Below are 22488 nucleotides of genomic sequence, written 5' to 3'. Positions count from 1 at the left end.
ATTGAACTTAAACAAGCAAATGAGGAAAAAGTTCCGCAATCTAACATTGTGCATTTTCATGTATAAGACCAACTCCTTATTATGGAACTAAGGTTTTTTTAACAAACTCCCAAAATACAAAGGAAACGGTAAAAATATTCAAACATATTAATAATAACAATAAAAATCATAAGGCCGTATCTTGGCTTTACATAACAATAAACTTTTAATGTTTTGAATTAAGTTGCACAAAATAATTTGCCACGTATCAACTCAAAGGACGCAACCATTTGACGCTTAACTTTTCAGAACGTTAAGTGATTTGAAAGATCGAAGGTTCAAAGTTTTGAGCCATGAACCAGTAAAAGGTTTGTAACACTAAACATAAAGAATTATCGTGTGTGTTAACGATCTGTAAATGAAATCTTAAATAAAAATTGCTCGTTATATTTAATTGATAAACTTTCAATAAATATTGGTCACACCAAGTACTACACAATATACATCATAGATACTCGCACTTGTGATCCTGTAGTTGTACACCAATCAAACCAAGTTACAAATACAAACATATTAACTGCTTACCAAGAAAATCACTGCCATTCATCTAAAATAAGACGTGTTTATCATGATGTGTTTAATTGTAATTTAATTTATGTTTATAAAAAGTAGTTTTTGCCTTTTACCAACGTTATTATTTTGGAAATGTAGCTTTTTTAAATGTTTATCAATATACCATTTATACTAAAGATTTCAACAAGCACAATTCAGACGTTCGTGACATATAATTGTGCGATGATATTGTGTTATTCAACAGGCAAGAGACCACTAGTATAAAAATAAAAACTGACATATCGAGCTGTAGTTTTTAACCAATCGCTCCCAAAGTACCTTAAAAGTGATATAATGTAATATAATTTACACTTCTCATTTCTATTGATGAATTTGATCCAAATTAAATTCAAACTTATAAAGAAAAACAATAAAAATCATAAGGGCGTATCTTTGCTTTCACATAACAATTAACTTTTAATGTTTTAAATTCAGTTGCACAAAATAATTTGCCACGTATCAACTCAACGGACGAAGCCATTTGACGCTTAACTTATCAGAACGCTAAGAAATCTGAAAGATCGAATGTTTAAAGCCTCAATCGTCGACCAGCAAAAGGTTTGTAAGACAAAAGACAAAGAATTATTGTGTGTGTTAACGATGTGTAAATGAGATCTTACATAAAAGTTGTTCGTCAAATATAATTAATAGAATTTTAATAAATATTAGTCTCAACCTAGTACTATAAAATATACATTATAGATCCCCATGGCAACTTGTGATCCTGTAGTTGTACACCAATTAAACAAAGTTACAAATACAAACAATTTACTTATCAAAAAATCACTGTCATCTAAAGGAAGTCGCGTTTATCATGATGTGCTTGCTTGCTAAGGAATTCAAATTGCTTGCTAGCATGTAATTATATTTATCTTTGGGTCCGGACGGTATATTTATAAAATATGTTTTATTTCATTATACTTGTGATAGTATGAAATGACATTTATGAATCAGGAAGGAAATTTAGTTTGAAATTGCAAATTGACTCATGCATGCCATCATGAAATATTTTAAATATTTAGTCGTTTTGGAAAGTTGCAATTATCTTTCGTCGAGCTGTTGACGCTAAGGTGATACATGCAAATTCATAGCATTAAATAAAAAGACCTGAAAATCTTTGATTTCTGATTTGTAAAAACAGCTATTGGACCACATGGTGGTGTACAGTGGAAATTCTAATATAATTCTGCCACTTTTGAGGCTCTTCTGGCTAAAATTAGACCGATTAACTAGTTATAAACTAATTATTCTGGGTGTGGAATCGTTTTGACTTGTGATTTGATAAACTTAACTTTTGCCACCTTACGAATCAATTCAGATTACCAGAAACAGATTGTAGTTAAATATACCTAAAAGATACAACCAAACATTGATTTTGATGCTAAAAAATCTTTATAATTATTACAAGACTACAACAAGAATTCTCTATTCCCTTCCCTTCATTTGATTTAACAGAATATGATGAAATGTCGCCTTATCCAACTGTGAGATTTACTTTTCCCAACATTAGAGTAACAAACGCATGTTTTTTCTTATTCAATTTAAACAAGCGAAAGTTCGTCAATCTGATATTGTGAATTTTTATACCTCCTTATCTGTATAAGACCAATTATTGAGTATGGAGCTGAAGTTTTCACCACTTACTCCCAATTATCTTGAAAACCGTACAATTTAGTACTTCTCATTTCTATTGATCAATTTGATCCAAATTATATTAAATTTTACGAGCATAAACAATAAAAATCATTAAACCATATCTTTGCTTACATAATCTATTCTTAAGATGTTTTAAACTCCGTGGCAAAAATAATTTTCCAAGTATCAACTCAAAGAAAGAATATATGACACTTAACTTGTTTAAACGTTAAATCTATCTAAAAGTTCAACTGTTCAAGGCTTCATGACATTAATCAGTGAAAAGTTTGTAAAACAAAAGATAAAGAATTTTCATGCTTGATTACGACGTATAAATGTGACCCATGGAAGCTTATAATTGTAGATAAATCAAAGTCAAACAAAGTTACAATTCCAAACAAGAACAGTTTGCTTACCAAAAACAAATCATTGCGATCTTAAACAAGGTATGTTTACGTTGATGTGGTTCGTTTATAAGGAAGTTAAAATGATTGTTATAGTAAGTATTACTCGTTGGCCCAAAGGGTCTGTTTGTAAAATATGTGTTATTTCATTTTTAACCTTATATATGGCTTGTGTTATATGGCCTATTGAAGGAAATTTATGACTCAATTTTTACTTTAAAATTGCAAATGGACTCATGCATGTCATCATTTAAGCCGTTTTAAAAGTAGAAATATTGATCAGAAAGTGTTTTTTTTATCTTTGTCATAAACTAGTATCGCTTGTCCAATTCTGTTGGTCCACATTTTAAATGCGGCCAAAGAATTTTGCTAAACTTTGTAAGCTTGTTGCAATTGTCTTTCGTCGATGCTAAGCTGTTGACTCTAAGGTTGATATATGAAAATTTAAGCATAGATGCTCGTCATTTGGCCGCCTTCTTCATTAGACAGTTTGTATCACTTTCATATTATACTCACTCCGGAATCTTGGCATGTCTGTTGCACATGATTTCTACCCATCTCTAACCTCTGTTAAAAACAAACTAGACATTAGATTAGATTTGAAATACACATCAATTATGGTGCAGTCAATATTGAAGCAAAGAATTAAACCTGTATGAGGAAATATTTTTCATTGCCCTTATAGTCGCTTCAAATTTACAACATACACGAAAAAACACAAATTAAGATACGCTAGACACATAATATCTTATGATCATTACTCATTATGGTGACAGTCTCACTTTCTCCGAGGCAGTACGGTGCCTTTGACAACATTTATATTTAAGATCTCAAATATAAATTTTGTTAAAGGCTATACATGTTGTTGAAGACAATTTGCTCGCAAAGTGTCTTAATTTGACGGCCGCCATACTTTTTACGTTTCAAACAAATGTGTTAAAGTTTACTTTTCTTACATGACATCGTCACGGAGATGCCACTGACTGACTCTTAAATTTAAGCTTCGTTTAATGGCTCAGATATTTCATTTTCAATGGAAAATGTTGCACTTTGCCCCCAAATTACGCTACGTTAATGTGACTTATATAAATCAATGGCCACGCGGTAAGTTCCTTTCCCATAAGCCAATATTAAACGTTCATCCGCATGAATTACTTTCGTTGGCTTTCTCAACTCTTCATAGTCCGATAAATAGTCATGTTCAAACATCAAATGCTAAGTGGCACCAGAATCAATTATCCAATCAAATTTATTCTTTTTTATTTGTGATAAACGCCACCTAATTAATATTTTCTTGATCATCTTTTTTAGCACAATGTGCTGACTTTTTTCCTTCGTAGTGGAAATAAAAGATTAAATTGTCCTTTCTTTATAGACAATAAACCGATTGAGAAAACACGACGTTTCGTCTAAGACGTCGTCAAATTTTTGCGAGGGATCTGGGTCTAGGACGCCACCACGTCGTAAAGTATTAATGATTTAGCAAACCTTTGAAGGACTTCGTCAAATGATAGTTGAAACAAGTTTCATCCATTTCGATATTTTTCCTGTTGGATCGTGTTTTCCGGTCATTTTAAACTAAATTTTTGATATCAAAAATATACTGCAGGATATTCATTTCAATAAAATTATAAATAAAAGCAAAATCATCGACATACGGCTTTGTGACTAAAATTGTTTTAATTCCGAGGAAAGCCCCGAAATTAGAGCAGACCCCGCGTTGTTTATTTGTTTGTTTTTTTCGCTTTTGGAAAAAAATATTCGCAATTTTTTCTCAAATAAATATATGTAGGCCTATATAATCTTGTAACTTGCAAATATCAAGGATATTTCCTTATTTTTTATCAAAAAATTAAGTTTGTTTTAGCCGTCGTCGATACGACGTCAAATTGTATGTTTTCACGTCGTCGTCGTCAACACGACTGCCGTGGTAGATTGGACCATTAGTAAAAGGCGCATGCCACGCCATTTTCACGGCGTCTTAGACGAAACGTCGTGTTTGCTAAATCACTCTAATATCGTGTAAAATGTCTTCATGAGTGATATTCAGAGGAACGGGTGCTCACGACTTACAAACATGCACTACCTTTTTGGTTCCGCTAAGTAGATGACACAATCACAGCACTACATGCAGACGAGAGTGATGACTTTCACACTCACATCAACAAACAGAACAGCCACATACAATTTACCAAAGATGTCGAAGAAAACGGAACTCTTCCTTTTCTCGACTGTTTGGTAAAACATGACAATCAAAAACTACGAACAACAGTTTATCGCAAGCCAACACATACTGATCGACTACTAGACCAATCATCTTACAACCCTACATCACACAAAGCCACCACAATCCTAACATTAACAAGACGTTCACAAATCATATGTGATTCACCGGACGCTCTACACAACGAAAACAACTATCGCAAACGTGTTTTTTACAAAAACAACTATAACTCTGACTTTATCAAACGCAACACTTACAAACCCAACGAACCCAACGAAACGAACAACTCAGTGACAACAGCAACGATTCCTTACATCAAAGGTACGTCTGAGACTATCTCGCGTATCTTACGACCATACAACATACATGTCGCACAAAAACCAATCACAACGTTACAAGTACTAACAAACATAAAGGACAAAGAACTACCCAACGAACGACAAGGTGCAGTTTACAAAATAAACTGCTCCGACTTCCACGCCTACTATATCGGCAGAAACTTAAACATAAGACTTACTGAACACAAACGAGCTACTAAGAAATGAGGCAAAACTAATCACATTGCTAAACATCACTGAATCAAAAAGCAAAACATTGACTAGGACTCGGCAAAATACATTACTTACAGTACTGACTACAGACAACGGCTTACATTAGAAAGTTGGTATACCAACTTGGAACAAATCCCCCTGAATAGATCACAGCAGTTACTGGCACCTTACAAACGACTTATTCACAATACAAACAAACGATCAACTAAAAACATTACACTTCACACTAATTCACAATGACAATACACATTTCCTGTACACACATTACAATACGTAAGAACTATATAACAAATACGGCTAACCTGACATTTACTCCTCATTTAACTCTGAAGATGACTACCGCTAAGGTTGTCGAAACGTCAGTCAACAACAACAAAACAGTCCTTCTCAGGACTATACCAATCTGGACGATCTACATTTACAAACTAGTAACGATACTCTCGGGTTCAAACCATTGACTTTATAGTCAAGCTCACCGTCTGAATTGAATGTTTGATCGTTTTTTAGTAGTTTTTTTAAAGCATGATAGAAACTAAACTACAATCAGATAAAATTTATGGAAATCTTTTACAAATTCATATATTGACATGAATGCTGCTGTCCAAACTGTGAATTTTTTCAAGAGGGTGAAAAATTTATGGATGAATTGTAAATGCTTGGCAAAGGCGATCTCGCGAGCGACATTTCAGTCATTGATGTTCAAAAGCAAGTCAATATTGTTTTGAGTTTTCTCAGCAGAAATTTACATCCAAAATCGTAAGTAAAGGACAACTGAAGTGTATGCATGAATGTAAAATATCAAAGTTATGCAATTTATGCGAGTATGTGATTGCGATTTATGTCAATATGGCGTATGGTAAGCAGATTGATGCTTCTAAAATTGTTGTTGACGAAGGACTTTTAGCTATGATTTCTTTAGTGCTTGGGGAATCGTGACCGTTATATGGCAGCGAAATCCTACATTCCTGCAAATATATATCAATGGACAAAAAATCTGTAGCCATAAGGCGCCATACTATTATTTACTTTATCATAAACAAATGTTTGGGGCTTTTCAGTTTATGATCATTGATCATTCAATCATTGGACAGTTATACTACATATTGTTTAAGATTTGAGAAAACTAACATTGATTACATGAGAAGCTGTTTACTATAACCTGTGATTTTGAGTCTTTTCTGATCTATGAAGCTTTTTATTTTGATAATTTGACTGGAATGGTATTAAACCTGAGTATTTCACATACATGAAATACTGTCCCATGTCGCATATTGTCCCCTTTTCTAACCGAACACCTCATGTAGAGATGTCAAAGTGTGTTGATCTACGGCTCATACCAGTTTGTTTGCCATAAATTACAAAGGGCTATTGATGTATGAAAAGCATTTCTATAAAGTAAAAATGTCTTTCTATGTATGCAGATAAACCTTGAAATTTGGCAAAACAGCAAAGTATTTTTCATGATCACTAGGTAATTTTTCTGATGATGATTATAATTTCTAAACTAAATTATTTCAGATTTACATTTAAACGAGCTTTGATTATATGAAAAGATATTTACCAGTAAGCATGACACATGAACCAATTTTAACATTCATGTAATTATATAATTAAAGACATGTTGGTTACATTCTGTTTGTATTTGCAAATACAATGCTACTAGTGATTGCTATTTAGCACACCTTGCATATACTCACAGGCGTTCGATGTCAACGCTCGAGAGCGGGTAATCCATCTTCCATTCCTTATACTGTAATTATCACATCAGAAATAATTATAAGCGAAATTACAAGAAGCACAGCAAGAGTCTAAAAAAGCACAAGGGTGCTGCTTGCCGGCGTTAATCAGTTGTCGATGATGCGCCTGTAAACATTCTCGAGGTGTTGGAGCGCCTCTACAATAAGTGGGCAGCGGCCGCAATGAGCAATGCCGCCTTTTCTCCGCACCGCGCACGGTAGGTTCTTTTTCCTCATGTCAACGAACGCTTCCTGAGACATTGCTCTCCAGCGAGACATCGGCAATATCGCCGAACTCCAGAAGTGGGAAACCTCGCAGAGCTTGACCCCTGAGATCGTAGCGAGCTGCTGCAGCAACACCATGTCAGGCAACTCAAAGCTCCTCCGGAAAACAAATCATTAGCTTGATACGTTGCTCATATCATCTTTTGGCACAATAAATCTCTGATTAAAATTAATCGATATCAACGGTTCTTAGATACAAAAAGATCGGATACCCTTTGGAAGTGTACTTCCAGTGTTGAATTTCAACCAAAAGGACTCCTCATTAACTTGTTGGTAGGGGCGTAGACGCCGCAAGTCGGGCTTAGCAAACACATAATTGTTAATGCCGTTGAGTGTCTGCACGAGAAAGGTCTTGAGGACCCGGTTGTCAGAGTTGTCCTCATACACCACAGCGGGGTAGATCAGATCCGTGTAAAGGAGGACTGCCCGCCAACCCGCGCTCAGATCTACTGTATAAGGTAGGGTTTTCACGATTCCAGAAGAGCCACCTGCGGCATCCCATGACTTACCTGCTGCAATTTCGCCTAAACCGAGGATGAGGGAGGGACTTTCTTTTTTCATCTTCACCGTCTTACCAGCCGGCACCCTGACCTGAACTCGGCTTTAAGCCCGGACGTAGCTGAAGACTATACCGTCATGAGCGGCGTTGGCCAGAGTCTGGTTTATAATTTTGATGAGGTGCCCGACCTCTTTGTATGTCCTCGTGAAGATGCTGAGCGCGGTCTCGCTGTCACCAATAACAACGTACAGCTTGTTGCTTTCAGGCCCGACATTCAGATAATGGAGCTCAAACTGGGCACTCTCGAGGAGGCCGAGGCTGACCGCCGGCGAGTTATTCACCGCGGATAGGTCTACGCTTGTTGCTGCTGCCATGTTTAAACATAACCAAACAACCCCCTTACATCCAATTCGAGGTACAAGCCACTGACAAATTTGCCAAAGGTGAACCATGGCGACGATTCTTGACACATCCCAAATCCCCGAGCCCTTTTTTGGTCTGCTGTCACGTGTGAAGTTAGTCCAGGATGCCATCGAGGAGAGGACCGAAAATAAGGTCCCCCTGCTTGAGGGGCGAGCTAGGGTCACTCTCTATCCGGACAATCCTAGCCTCTCGACTGGGATAGACATCAGCTCAACAAACAACTTTATGGCACTTTCGGAATCTTATTTCATCGTCAAGATGCGGTACGCAGTAAAAGACAATCGCAATCCACCAAACACGGGCGATTATCCCCGTGTGGAGCTCAACGGACAAGAGGTAACGCAGAGTGGCGTCGTGGCTGATATGCAACTTGTTCAGCACATCCGAGTCTTATGGAGAACTCGATCGGGAAGTTGCAATACGCGGATAGTGACTTATTCGGCTTACATAAGCAGGATCCCAAAAAGGCTTTGAAAGCTCTCCCCTTGCCGACCTACGCCTATGGAGTAGACCGTCGCGTTGGCTATGCCTTTGCAACAAACACAGCAGGCGGAGCCGACCCTGACTTTAATGCCGATAATACCCTCAAAAGGGCGCCTGGTGTCCAGCTCTCTTAAACCAAAGCCTTCTCGAATACGGTACAAGAAAATGTCGTCCGTGTCCTTAGCGGGAACTTTCAGTATAAGTTTCGCCCACTCCTCTGCCTCTTCTCCAGTGGGGATAGTTGGCTGTCTCCGGGCACACAGGTGAAGATTCGCGTCGATCTCCCAAAAGGCGATCTCAGTCGCTACATGATCATTTCTAACAAAGGGGGTGGTGCGGATAACGCAGACGCTATCAACAGAATGCGTATAGAACTGCTGGAGCTCGACTTTGTCTACCCCACCTATCGCATGAAAAAAGACTACAGACACCAGGTCTCGATCGCTAAGGAGCTGTATTTCCACACCTGGTGCCCCAGGGTAATTCAAAATTCGTTGAACGATGACGCTGGCACTCCCGCGCTCCTACACAATGCCCCGATCCCCAGGAAGATGATTCTCTTCTTCACCGATTCGAGGCTCGGAGACGCACCAGGACTTACTCCAAATGCCGCTGCCAACACCAGCAACCGATTGGCTATGATCCACCCTAACTTGAGTCAGCTCCTCATCATCGTGAACGAGCAGGACCTCTTTGATCACACCCTGAAGTTCTCGTGGCAGTGCAGCCTGACGAAGCTAACCAAACAGAAGTCACTCACTTCTACGTTCCCAATAAAAGTTCCTACCTGAGAGGCTACAACTTGGTCCAAGACTTCTTCGAAAAGATGTACGGCACGGAAGTGCTTATCACGGCCAATGACTACTGCAACAACTGGTTCATGATCCCGATCAATCTCAATCTGGACCCTGTCACAGACAACGCAAAAGTGCGAGGCAATCTCACAATCGATTATCAATTCACGGCAGTGGCGGACATTTCTATTGCGCTCCCCTCCGACGCCACCACGTCAATCAAAGTGAACCTTCTGTGCCTCGATGGAAAGAGAAAGGCATCAGCTGGAGTGTCGTCTGAGTTATACAATAGTTATATATTCTAGCATAATTACATTTGAAGTGTGAAGTTTTGTTATTATAGTGTAATTATGCCAGCATAATTACAAGAAGCAACATGGAAGGTGGTGATCTGAAAACGGGCAACCGCCGTAATCGCGGGGGTGACCTCGCGACGACAAACCGCCAATATGGCGGGTTTCTTTCCCTCCTACGAATGTTAGGCCTGGGGGCCGGTGTGTTGCAGTCGGAGCTGCAAAAAGCGATAAGCGACCCGATCAAGTCACAAATGCTCATTCAGCGTGGAGGCTTTACTTGGGCGTTGGCGGGGTTGAGCCTGCTCCCCATGCTCATGGGAAAGGAGCGGGAGACCGGATCGCCAACCAAATGAAAACGGCCCCGCCTGAACGGCAAACCGCAATCATGATCCGCGCGGGATTGGCTTCCCCCCTATGCTGTTTGGAGCTGCCACCAGGATAACCCCTTACGCGAAGAATGCCGCTATCCCCTTCGCCCTCAGTGCGCTCAGCTCGCAGGGGGACAACGTCGTTGACAGTATCTTCGGCTCGGGTATTCTTAACGGCAACATGTCTCACCCCTCAGACGACTACCGCGTGGAATATGTGCTATCCCGCGAGCACCAAATCGCCACCGGGATTTTGTCTCCTTCCTGCGCAATGTATTGCAGTATATACCAAACCATCCCCTTGCTAAGTTGAGCTTGCTGTAGCTAAAAAACACCCTAGGGTTAAAGAACTCTATGCCTTGTTCAAGGGCCACCCTGAGCGTATCAATGAAGAGTCTGTCCTGAGCGCGGTCAAATCCAGGTTGCTGAACTATTCTGAAGATACAGGCCAAGTTCGCGGCAGTGTCGCTGATGTCCGTTTGAAAAACCAACTCCCGGCAGTCACTACAACTGCGCCTACTCTCCAGACTTGGAAAGAGGGGGAGTTCGATCGCTTGCTGCTGCTCGTCTTTGGCCGCTTTCTGGCGGGCCAGTAGACTCCCGAGGCCTTTCTCAAAAGCAACTATTTCACTCCTCGTGCGCAGCTGGTACAATTGTTTACGGAAAATCCTCAAAGGTTTGAAGCCAATCTAAGGGAGCCTCAGGCGGATCAGGATATGCGTCTTGCCATCATGGCTGACTATCGCATGCTTGTGAACAACGTAAACCAACAGTTTCTCAGCAGGTATCCCTTTGAGGTGGTCGCTAACGCCGTAGTCGACTTCGGCCATCTTAGTTTCGCCTGGCATGGCAGAAGTTGCAGGAGATCAAATAGCATGCTCTTGCGGTACCGGGGTCAGGGCAGAAGTTCGGTGACTTGGCGGCCTTGCTTGAGACCTACTCCAAAACACCCGAGAGCAAACTTATAAATTATGATCGTCATTTTATGCCTGGAAGCGTCAGAGGCAAGATGACTAGCGATGCTGCCTTTATTAATGCGCTCCTCATTAACGGAAGCCGCATCATTAGCAAGTGTCTTGCTAAATTAAACGCTCGAGGCCTTGTTTGAATGTTTCATGGACATGGCGTTTTGGACGACTACTTGGGAGAAGACGGCGGCTGCTTCGGTGATCAGTGATCAGGAGGAGCATCTTGCTCGTTTGCAGCATGATGTGGTGCAAAACAAAACAAAAATTTGGAATAAGGATACCGAGGGCACTCTCTCTCATACTGTCGCGCAGCTGAAAGTAAACAAGATCAACCTCCATGGCGTTGATGACCGTTTGGGTGGTTTACCGAAAATTGCTACAGGAACGCTGCCTGATCTCGTACGACAGGACGTTGTGGTGGCGTGGTTTGGGGAGGGTGAGAATCTGAAGAATGGTAAGATACAGATTCAGAGTCTCTGGATTGAACGGGCTGAAAACGAGTGGTGTCATATGAGCAGCGGTAAACTGCGAGAGGCTTGGGGTTGGAACTTCCATGTCTTCTGGCGGGGTGATGGCACCTCTCTTCTCACTCGCTATGCCGCGGTCCCGCGGGTAGTCTCGGACAACCGGGGCACGTACGGATACAATTGAAGACTTACCTATAGGGTGCATTATCTTGAGTTCCCCTGATACATATCATCAGCATGGCGTTAGATTTGTGTATGACCCAAGCAGTTGAGATTTGGCTCCAAGCAAGGCAACCTCCTGTGACGGATTTAACACGCTTCCGCTGCCAATACAATGCCGAGCAAGATCCACCGAGCTCGATCTCTGTATGGGAATACGATTTTAACCGCCCCACCCGTACGCAGCTGGAGACCATTCTCACCAAAGCTCAGGCCGCCAAACGGGTAGAGTATCGTCGTTCCGATGGCGCTGCGAGGAGGGTGGGACGCCCTCCTACGCGTATTACTCTGCAGGCGGAGAGGGAGGCCGGCGGATGGTCTCCGCTTGGCGCGGTTCTCAGCTCGAGTCGAGTGCTTCGCATGGGGATCGCGGCTGCTGTAAACTATGTTGCGACCGTCCGGCTGATGATGAACGATGTCGAGAAGACAACTTTCGAAGTGCGCAAGCTACGCGGCAGGTTTCAGCCTTCACAGTTTTCGACCCTGCATTAGAGGTTGATGCGGGGGCTGCTATTGGGTTTTCTTCAACAGACGCTACCGTTGGTTTTATAGTGACATTGCTATTGGAGCAGTATGACCTTGTGTGAGCCCTCTGCGATCCCTTTTTCACCTCCGATGTCGTCGACGGCGCCTCTCTTTCCTATGCTGCCAACTGCGAGCGATGCCGGAAATACGTACCGATTACAGAAGATTTCAGAGGTTGAAGGTCGCTTGTACGCGGAAATGGAAGCCAGCCAAACGCTCTACAAAAAAGTACAAAAGAGCTGTGAACGGGTTAGACGGCACGGGCAAAGCCCTGTCTGCTATCACTGTGGGCAGCGCTGTTAGCGGCTTTGCCGTACTCAGTACCGTCGTCTTAACTCCAGGCAGCAGCAGTTTGCGGCACGGCCACTTTCGCTGGTCGGGTCGTGAGCCGCAGATTGCACAAGAAAGCTGAAAAACACGATCGCATCCGGACGTCCGCTGAGACCGTGCTCCGAACAATCTCGCTGATCACGAGCCAAGCGCTTTGAGATAGCAACGGCAGCGAAAGTGAGTACCAGCTCGTTTTGGGCGAAGCAGAGCGCTTCGCTTCGTTGAAAGACGACATTAGAAGCCAGACACAGAGAGCTCTCCGCGAACAGACGCGAGAGCTAGAAGCCCAGCTCGACGCTGCACATGCGAGTGGGCGTGAGGAGGGCATTCAGTTCGGGCGCATGGACGCTCTGAAAAAAATCCAGCTTCAAGTGGTGGATGGCGATTCACGCTAGACATAAAATGTTGTGCCCCATTGACAGTGTTGCATCATCTTGGTGTGACAGTTTTCATCACTCTACCCGCGCCGGGGGCTACAGACCGAAGCTGTGATCATAATAAATCACAGCGGTGAACATCTCTTTTGTTTGCGAAGGAAAACCAATAGTTGAATAAAACGGTGTGTATGAAATAGCGTCAGTGGTATGGAGTGTTTGGCATGTCAAACTGGCGCTATGAGCTTCATGAATATAGCCGTGCATTTCAATGGTCGGCGGCATAATTGCGCGTCGTTGGCTGGCAAAGCTATGAAATTCGTTTGCCGCCTGTGTGACGACAGCGGCGGGGATGTGGAATGGCTATGTAAGCATGTCGAGTCGCCTGGGCACCGAGAAAAGCTAGTTGAGGAGCTGATGAGATCTAGGGGGTGGCCTCACCGCTTCCTCCGGGGCTGCTCCCGAGGAACTGCAACGGCATGTTCTGCTTGCGAGGAAGCGAGTAGATGCTCACCTCCGCATGTTGGACTTGGGTCCTCGAGGGGAGCCCTCTCGACGAGTACTAACTAACTAATTATCACATTAGAATTAATAGACCCCAGACGGCCGGGCGCGGGGGGTGGGCCGGCCGTCTTTGGCTCCTGCCTTTGTCCAGGGTTTGGCCTTCGCTGTCTTGTGATTTTTGTGCCGATATATGTCCTTACTATGTGCTTATTATGTGCTTACTATGTGCTTACTATGTGCTTACTATGTGTTTACTATGTGCTTACTATGTGCTTACTATGTGCTTACTATGTGCTTACTATGTGCTTACTATGTGCTTACTATGTGCTTACTATGTGCTTACTATGTTGCTTACTATGTGCTTACTATGTGCTTACTATGTGCTTACTATGTGCTTACTATATGTGCTTACTATGTGCTTTACTATGTGCTTACTATGTTGCTTACTATGTGCTTACTATGTGCTTACTATGTGCTTACTATGTGCTTACTATGTGCTTACTATGTTGCTTACTATGTGCTTACTATGTGCTTACTATGTGCTTTATGTGCTTACTATGTGCTTACTATGTGCTTACTATGTGAACCACGTACACGAACTAGGGCTGGGGCGCTTAGATTTGTGTATACTCCTTCTCAAACTGTGAAGTGTGCTAGAACTGGCAGTTTCTATACTACTGCAATTGGTATTTTAGAGTTTGCTGAGATTCATTCATTTAGCAGTTATTATAAATTCATCAAGAGGGGAATTTTCTTTTTGTGTGGTGTACAGATTATTCTCTATTTAAATCTGTAAATGAATTTGATTTATGTATAAGCACTATAAATTGATAAATACGATCATTCAGACCATATCTAGCAAGGGCAAGGGGGACTCAACAATATCTGATTAATGGAGCGCTCCCAGTGGTTGTGTGACGCCACAGTTGCTTTTACAATAGCAAATTTTATGAATATTTTTAAAACGTAATCAATTTTATGGTACAATTATCTGAAGTTGTTTAATTTCATTTTGTATTACCACAAGAGAGACAACATAGTAGTGTATTTGTCATTTTAAGCGATAAAATTTAGTTGAATGTAATGTTGGAAATATGATATGGTGTTGGATTGATTGCATCGGTTGATTGTTTTGCCCAATTTAACACGCCTTCGCTTTCATTCTTTGTTAAATTGTTTGGCATAGCAATTTTAGTGAATAGATTGGCAATCTATTCATATGACACTTAACTTCCAGTGCGCTAAATATCAAAACTAGAAAGTTTCAACCGTTGACCAGTAAAAGGTTTGTAAAACAAAAGACAAAGAATTATCATGCGGGTTTTTACGATATATAAATGTGACGTTTCTAAATTGTTCGCCAAGTGTTAAGTCATTTTACCTTTTGAATAAAATTTTAGTCTCGTTCTCTCTAATGTCTATTTAAAAAAGAGTCGCTGCTCTCTTTCCCAAATAATGTCGTGATATTTAAATGTAAATACTTAGCTAAGTTTGTAGTCTATAAAATGTAATTTATTGTGTTAGGAACTGTGCTTGGTTAATTTAGTATTACCGTAACCGCGTAAAGGCACGATTGATATTGCGCATTTAATATAAACGACAATTTTTATTAAAATAGACATGTTTCGACATCACATGATGCTGTTCGGACGCTCCCCATTAATTTATCATATTTCCTTATTAAGAATGTTTTATGCAGTGCGGTGTTTGAAATTAAATGTAGATATGATCTTCGCACTTTGTTGGACAATTGCAATTGTCTCATGAAAAATTCAGGTGACTCAACGGGATTCGAACCCATGACCTCTGCGGTGCCGGTGCAGTGCTCTGACCAACTGAGCTATGAAGTCGCTCAGTGGTGAGCAGGTCAGGAATTTTTCAGGTTCATGAGACAATTGCTTTAATTGTCCAACAAAGTACGAAGGTCATATCGACATTTAATTTTATTTCCTTATTATTGTTTTAATTTATGTATCATATTACTTTTATATAAACCTTGTATTATTTATTATTTCACTTATACTGAAGATGGCATCATGAGATGTCGAAACATGTCTATTTTAAAAAAAATTGTCGTTTTTATTAAATGCGTAATTTAGTTTTCTTGTTAAATTTGTTTCTGTAAAATTTGCTCACGCCCCATGTGGAAAACTACTCACTTGTTTACAATGGTTCGCGTGTTGAAATAAATTATTCATTCATTCATTCATTCTACTGTAATGTCTTAAAATACCCTTCAAAATAATAACTAAAGCTTCCCACAATTAACCTCTTGGCTCCAGCAACCCTGCCAAAATACCATAAATTATATATATATATATATATATAATTGAAAACCAATAATTATTTATTTTCATCAGAATATTTCATAGAATGTTTAAAGGGTTCACTGAAATCGTCATGAGAATACATTAATGGTATTAAGATACGATGCGGAATGAGCTCGCTTAATAAACGAAACGAACTCATTTCCGCATGCCATCGTAATAAACACTTACTAACGTCATTAATGTAATACTATATCACTTAATTATTCATCTTTGTGTATAAGTTCCGTTGTTATATAGCTATATTTATTCTCCTAACGAGTGTGGCAAGTTAAACAACTGCCATACGAAACAGTTCTGTAGGAATAAATTCCTGAAGTAATTCGTGGTTTATTTTATTTTCAATTATACCGCTCTGCCGTGGCATTGAGCACTCTATCCGTGCGATTTTGTTTGCGATAGCTTTTATCACAAAATCCTATTATATATATATATATATTGTAGATAACCCTTAGAAATTGTAATTCTGTAGTTGTAGACCAATCAAACAAAGTTACCAATCAAAACAACAAGTTTCTTACCAAAGACAAATCACTGTCATTTAAAGCAAGGTATGTTTACCTTTGTAAAATATATGTGTTATTTCTATAACTTTGTCATGATATTAAATGACATTTATAAGTCACTAGTTGTTTAAGAAGTATGGAAATTTTCATCATTAAATCAATTTATATCTGCCATAAACTAGTATCACTTATTATATTTAAGTTCCAGTTTTTTTAAGCAGCTAAAGAATTTTGCTAATATTTGTTTTTACATTGCAAATGCGTTTTGTTTCCCTTGGTTTAGATGTATGAAAAAATATGTATTTAAAATTCAAAGTACTTTTAAACTACTCTATCGATAAAAGTTCAGTTTCAAAATGTTCTTTAGAAAATTTTTAACCTTCGAATTTATTGATATTGTATTTTAAATCTATAATTAGGTGCTATATAATGTATTCTGACTTAACCTAGATCTGCCTCTATTTTGTAAAAAAATGTGTAAAATGTTTTTGTTGTTAATGTAACATGTTTTCTTACTTAATTTAGGTCCATAGAAACCATGTTTTATGCTACAAACCCTTTATCTGACATCATTGAGAAATAGCAAACTTGTGATTCAAATATGGACAACTTTGTGGAAAGTTCAAGGTACCATACATTTGCCTTTAAAATCTGTGCATGCAAAGAAAAAAAGAAATTTTGTCTGACAAAGGAAACATTTTCGATGATTTTATTTTGTTATATTTATTCAAATGTACATCTCATCACAGTCATTACTAACTCATAACCTTCTCCCCTTGACCCAACAATGTACACTAAGGCAGATATGAAGGATTTCAATATAGAATATTGTAAAGTTAACTACATAAGAAACAATGGAATAGAGCATATATATGTCACATCATTCATGTCATGTGTTCAAAGTTAAATGTTACAACTGGTTAATACATGCTTCATTACACATGCTTCAGTAGTTTTTCTATCTACACATGCTTCAGTAGTTTTTCTATCTACGCATGCTTCAGTAGTTTTTCTATCTACACATGCTTCAGTAGCTTTTCTATCTACACATGCTTCAGTAGTTTTTCTATCTACACATGCTTCAGTATTTTCTCTATCTACACATGCTTCAGTACATCATCCTTTACACTAACCATTCCTTCCATCATATCTATCTTTAGAAATTTAGAAATTTTGTCCATTCTTTAGGTTGAAAACCTCTGATTCTATACTTCTAAATTTGGACATTCTTTTGCAGCATACACCTTCTCTGTTTGAGTGACCTTGACTACAGTACCGACCTCGAGTAACATGACTTAACTCGCGAGTATATCGAATTGCGAGTCACTCGAGAGTGACGAGTTGCGATTGAGCGAGTGACTCGCGATGCAGTTGCGAGGCACTCTCGAGTGTGAGAATTTTTCGAGTGAATAAAATAAGTCGCTGTTCGCGAGTGGATAAATTAATTCGCTGTTTGCGAGTGAATCGAAATAACTCGTAAAAAAGTTCTTTCTCTAGTATTTGAGTTTGACAAACATAATCTTTAGTGTAGTGACAAGAAAAATTCGTTGAACATTTTGAAGGCAAAGGTTTTATATCTTTTTATGAAACATGGAAGCAAAACGACTACTCATTTGAAGCAATATTTTGGGATCATTGAGTTCTATAATAACTGGAGCGGCTATCCCAAGCGCGGCCTTAGATATCTGATGACGCCAAAAAAATGGCGGATTTCGTCCGTTGCCGCTGAGATTTACCGAAATTGACCGCTTTTCCGAAAATTTCACAATTTCCCACTCCCTCCTGAGGAAAGAGTGAGGAAAATGTATGTGTGTATTTGGGATTCGGCAAGCAATTTTTTGATGAAAATGAAGGTAAAAACCTTAAATTCATAACAGCGATTCAACTGTGGTTGTCAGTTATCTGCTCCTACGAGGATGCATTTATAACGAAAGAGCTATATGTTGGCTACACATGTATGAATGCAGATGTGCGTCGTTTTCATACCAGCGTCAAACTTGTTTGATCGATTGAACTCTTTAGTCTATACAAAAGAGTATATCATAGTTCATCTCCAGTGTTCACGAGAGAGAAGTTAGCTTGTTTGTTATCATTGCTGTTTTGCATCTTTCATGCAATGGGCAATGGCTTTCTTCGTCACAATTGTAGGATTTTTACTTGTTTCTTTAAAAAAGTAAATATTACTGTCGATTTCAGTTAACTTTTCAAATGGCGAGAGACAGAACGGCCGGGCGTTATGGAAAAGTTAGAAGCTTACTTAGCAAATATTTCATTGATTGATTGCAACCGTATGCACTTCTTTGATGAGTGGCCTGTAGTTGTTACGAGTGACAACAGACGTCGAGGGCACAGTATGCAGGGTACTCCTGCATTTAAAGTCCAACGATACTCTTCTAGTGCCGCATTTACTGTAAATTTATTACATAATGTAAACGGCGTATCGCATTATAACACTATTAGAGGGCCGTCAAACGGATTAGAATTGCTAAAGCTTTTCCTTGCTTACTGAACGGATTCATTGCCAAATGTCTACATGGTACAAAGACCTTTCGCGTTTGCTAGTACTTCGCAACTTTAACTCACAACTTCAGTACTAAAGTACACAATTTCAGTACTCAAGTACACATCTTGTCAACTCAAGTTGACAAGCTTATATCGAATTTTCCATATTTGGAAATGTAGTTGGCAACATTAGAAAGTAACTTGCTACCGCCATTTGAAAAGTTAACTAAAATCGACAATAAATCTCTGGAATTTACGGATTTTCTGTAATTGAGTTTCGTATTAAATTTCAAAAAGACTCAAGTCTGCATAGGTTTGGTAAATGAAAACAAACAATATTGTATAGAAATTACTTTAAGTAACCTTTTTGTGATGCTCTGAAGTGCAACTGCATCAAATACTTGTAAAGTTGTAGCACATTTTGATTTTGTTGTATTGATATATGAATCGGGCAAAATGCAAATAATCATCAAAATACTTATGCTTCCAATGGTGTTTATAATTCATTTTTAGTTTTAATACTTCTACCCTTCTTTTTCACTTTGTTTTGTTTTTCCTATATTTGCATGCACAATTTGAATGATTAACACAGTTTTCACCTCAATAATAAATTTCATAAGCAGTTGGTAGTGCATTTTGTTCTCTGAGTATCCACATGTGGTTTTTTCTTCATACAAGAATGATGAAGTGCAAGAAGATATGTCATAGCAAGGCAATAAAACCAAATATATTAAATACCTATAGTGTACTTTTATGCTAGAAGCTTAAAAGCTTTCTAGAAATTATAAAGTTATTGGATTATATTACCTCTATATCATCAATCTCATGAAAAGAAATAAGAAGCAAAAAACTTGTAGAAAAGCTTTGAAAAGTGAAAAAATTTTCTTTAAAAAAGCAGCAATAATGCATATGTAAATCTCCATTCTGTACTCTATTAGGTAATTAGGCTCAAACTGCTTCTTAAAGAAATATAAGAATTATATAAGAAATATACAGTACAGCAACTTTAAAGGTTTCATTACTGAATCTTTAATGTTTCAGTATAGTGCATTAGATATTAGTAACATTTAAACAACACTCAACTAAAATATTTTGATAAAGATATGACATGATTTAAACATTAAGTTATATAAAGCCCAATGGCTTATACAGTTGGTGCTTCACATCTGCATCAAGTCATCATCAATCTCAGTACAAATATTTATATAGACACAAACTTTATGGCCTTCCCATTATATATGTTTGTGAATTGACATTTTATTAAGCATCAAAACACACACAACCTTCTTGCCATCTTTCCTTGGTTCATGAACTTTAACTTCAAAGCATTCAAGGCATCATTAGTGAATCCATTGTCTCCATCCATAGAATTTGACCATGATAAAATTAAATAACTCTGGATAGGGCAGACAATAAATCAATTATCTTTACAGCATTATCATTTTTTTAAGACTCTGCCTGGTCAATAACATCTTCCCGTCATCTTTACTTCTTGGTCTTCCCTGCATGTTGTCAGCAAATAAAACATAACAAGCTCTGCTCCAAATCATGGGTACTGTTGGGGCTGATCATTTCTTTTTGATACTTACTCACAGAGCAAAATGTGTGCAGGGTCTTTTTTGCTTTAGGGAAACTATTTTGTAAATAGATGGGTAAATTTACGATTTCATGCATTAACAAATGACAGAAAAGTATGCAGAATTTTATAAACAAAAATAGGAAAACATCAGTATATTTGGCGTTCAAGTCAGTCTTAAAAAATACGATCTTTAAGATGTATTTTATGGCTTTTCAAGTGCATGTATAATTGCTTTTCAATCGTTGACGGACTAAAAAAACAAGCAACTATCTCACCTGTAAGAAGCGATATGTTCATTTTTGTGGAAACTACGCTATCCAACAATTGAACGATTGAAGTGTTGGCATTATAAAAGAAATGCCAAAAAAGATTTCGTCACAGAATTTGGAACTAACGATATCCGTATTCTGTGATATCGTGTTTGTTTTTGAAAAATTCTTTATAATTTACTATAGACACCAGGGGGAGGTCGAGAATATTATTTTTCTGCAAAGCGATCATTTCAGCGGAAATACGTCCGTTGGCCGCCATTTTCTTGGCGTCAGGTCCTAGTAAAGTTAGCCGCTCCAGTTATTATAGAACTCAATGCTCGGGGCCCAATGACCATGAAATCTTTTGCCCTTTTTTATAAAAGCATTTTAATAACCTCACATTTTTCATGGCACAAACGTTATTCGTAAATCGGTAGAGACCATAGAGAAATGTAAAATAAATGGCACGCAATCAACGAGTAAATCGAAATAGCGCTCAAACATTTTCGCGTATTCAGTTTGAGCATATCATTGGGGTGACTCTCAAACATTCTTCTTTCTATATATATAGCATATTGAAAACGGAAAAGCTTTTCTAAAAGCTTAGAAACGATTTATGACGTAGCTCTTTGACATGCAGGTGCGACTTTTGATTATTTTTTATGTTAACAATTACAATTGTAAATGCAATAAAATTGTGATTAAAATGCTAAAGTTTTTAAGAGTATTTAAAATACTCATCTTAAATAGTTGAGCATAACCGAAAAGTAATATTCAACAACTGATTTTACGTAAATGATTCCCAAAAAATACTATTTTATCAACATAAATTAAAAACTTTCGTTTCAAGTAAAATTTATCAAAGATAGCTAAGATTATTAATTTAGTAGTTTGTGGTCTTCTAAAAATTGATGAAAAGTTTCTACGATTGCCATTCAATCCAAGAAAAAAAACGATAATGTGTTACAGCATGTTGCAAAACAAATACATTTACTAAGTTATGTTTGAATAAACCAATTATAGACTATGGTTGGCATTACCATAAGCGTTACATGGTATAGTCAAGAAAAGGCTATCAGCTAGAACATTATACCATATTCTTAGAAACAGTCTAAAAGATATAAGACGTCAAAAAATGACGATCTAAGATGATAGAAATCTAAATTCCTATGTCTGTCTTTTGGAAAGTCACGTGAACTGTCCAGTAAAGTACTTGATTTTAATATTGTTGATAAGTCATTTTTTTGCAGATAGAATCAAGAGAAAGTAGAAACCTATTTTACATTAGGCAAATAATTAATGTGGTACAAAAGGAACTTGCTCAGTTTTTCATTAAACAATGGAACTCTCGTTACAAATCAACTGATGGAGAATGGGATGATACACACAACAGTGGTAACAAATTTTACAAATTGGAATCACAAAGAAAAATAGACCAAAAAACACGACAAAAATATCAGGATGGAGACACCAGTAAGTGGGACTGTACGATATTATTTGATGCAATACTTTTTTCAAATTCAATTGGAAAGCAACTTGACAAAAAAAAAAAGGATGCTGTTTATGCACTTCGTTGTGAAAGAAACAAATACGCACATTGGTATGAAGGGGAATGCTCAGATGATGATTTTGATGAAGTAGTTAATA

At 38.4% G+C, this 22488-nt stretch overlaps 2 long non-coding RNA genes across 2 annotated transcripts; both read left to right on the top strand.

Moving 5' to 3' along the window:
• Nucleotides 1-226: 226 nt before the first annotated feature.
• On the top strand, nt 227-4276 carry LOC124449711. The gene is made up of 4 exons (XR_006949524.1): nt 227-347; nt 1027-1149; nt 2591-2672; nt 4006-4276. It is a non-coding gene; the product is annotated as an uncharacterized LOC124449711 (long non-coding RNA).
• Nucleotides 4277-17049: 12773 nt separating this feature from the next.
• LOC124449701 lies at nt 17050-22297 on the top strand. Its single transcript, XR_006949506.1, has 3 exons — nt 17050-17136; nt 21413-21481; nt 22092-22297. It is a non-coding gene; the product is annotated as an uncharacterized LOC124449701 (long non-coding RNA).
• Nucleotides 22298-22488: the final 191 nt, after the last annotated feature.

This window comes from Xenia sp. Carnegie-2017, unplaced genomic scaffold (assembly GCF_021976095.1).
Source record: "Xenia sp. Carnegie-2017 unplaced genomic scaffold, XeniaSp_v1 HiC_scaffold_23, whole genome shotgun sequence".
Classification (NCBI taxonomy): Eukaryota; Metazoa; Cnidaria; class Anthozoa; order Malacalcyonacea; family Xeniidae; genus Xenia; species Xenia sp. Carnegie-2017.
Note: the sequence above shows the minus strand (reverse complement) of the source record. Positions and strands in the feature narration are given on the sequence as shown.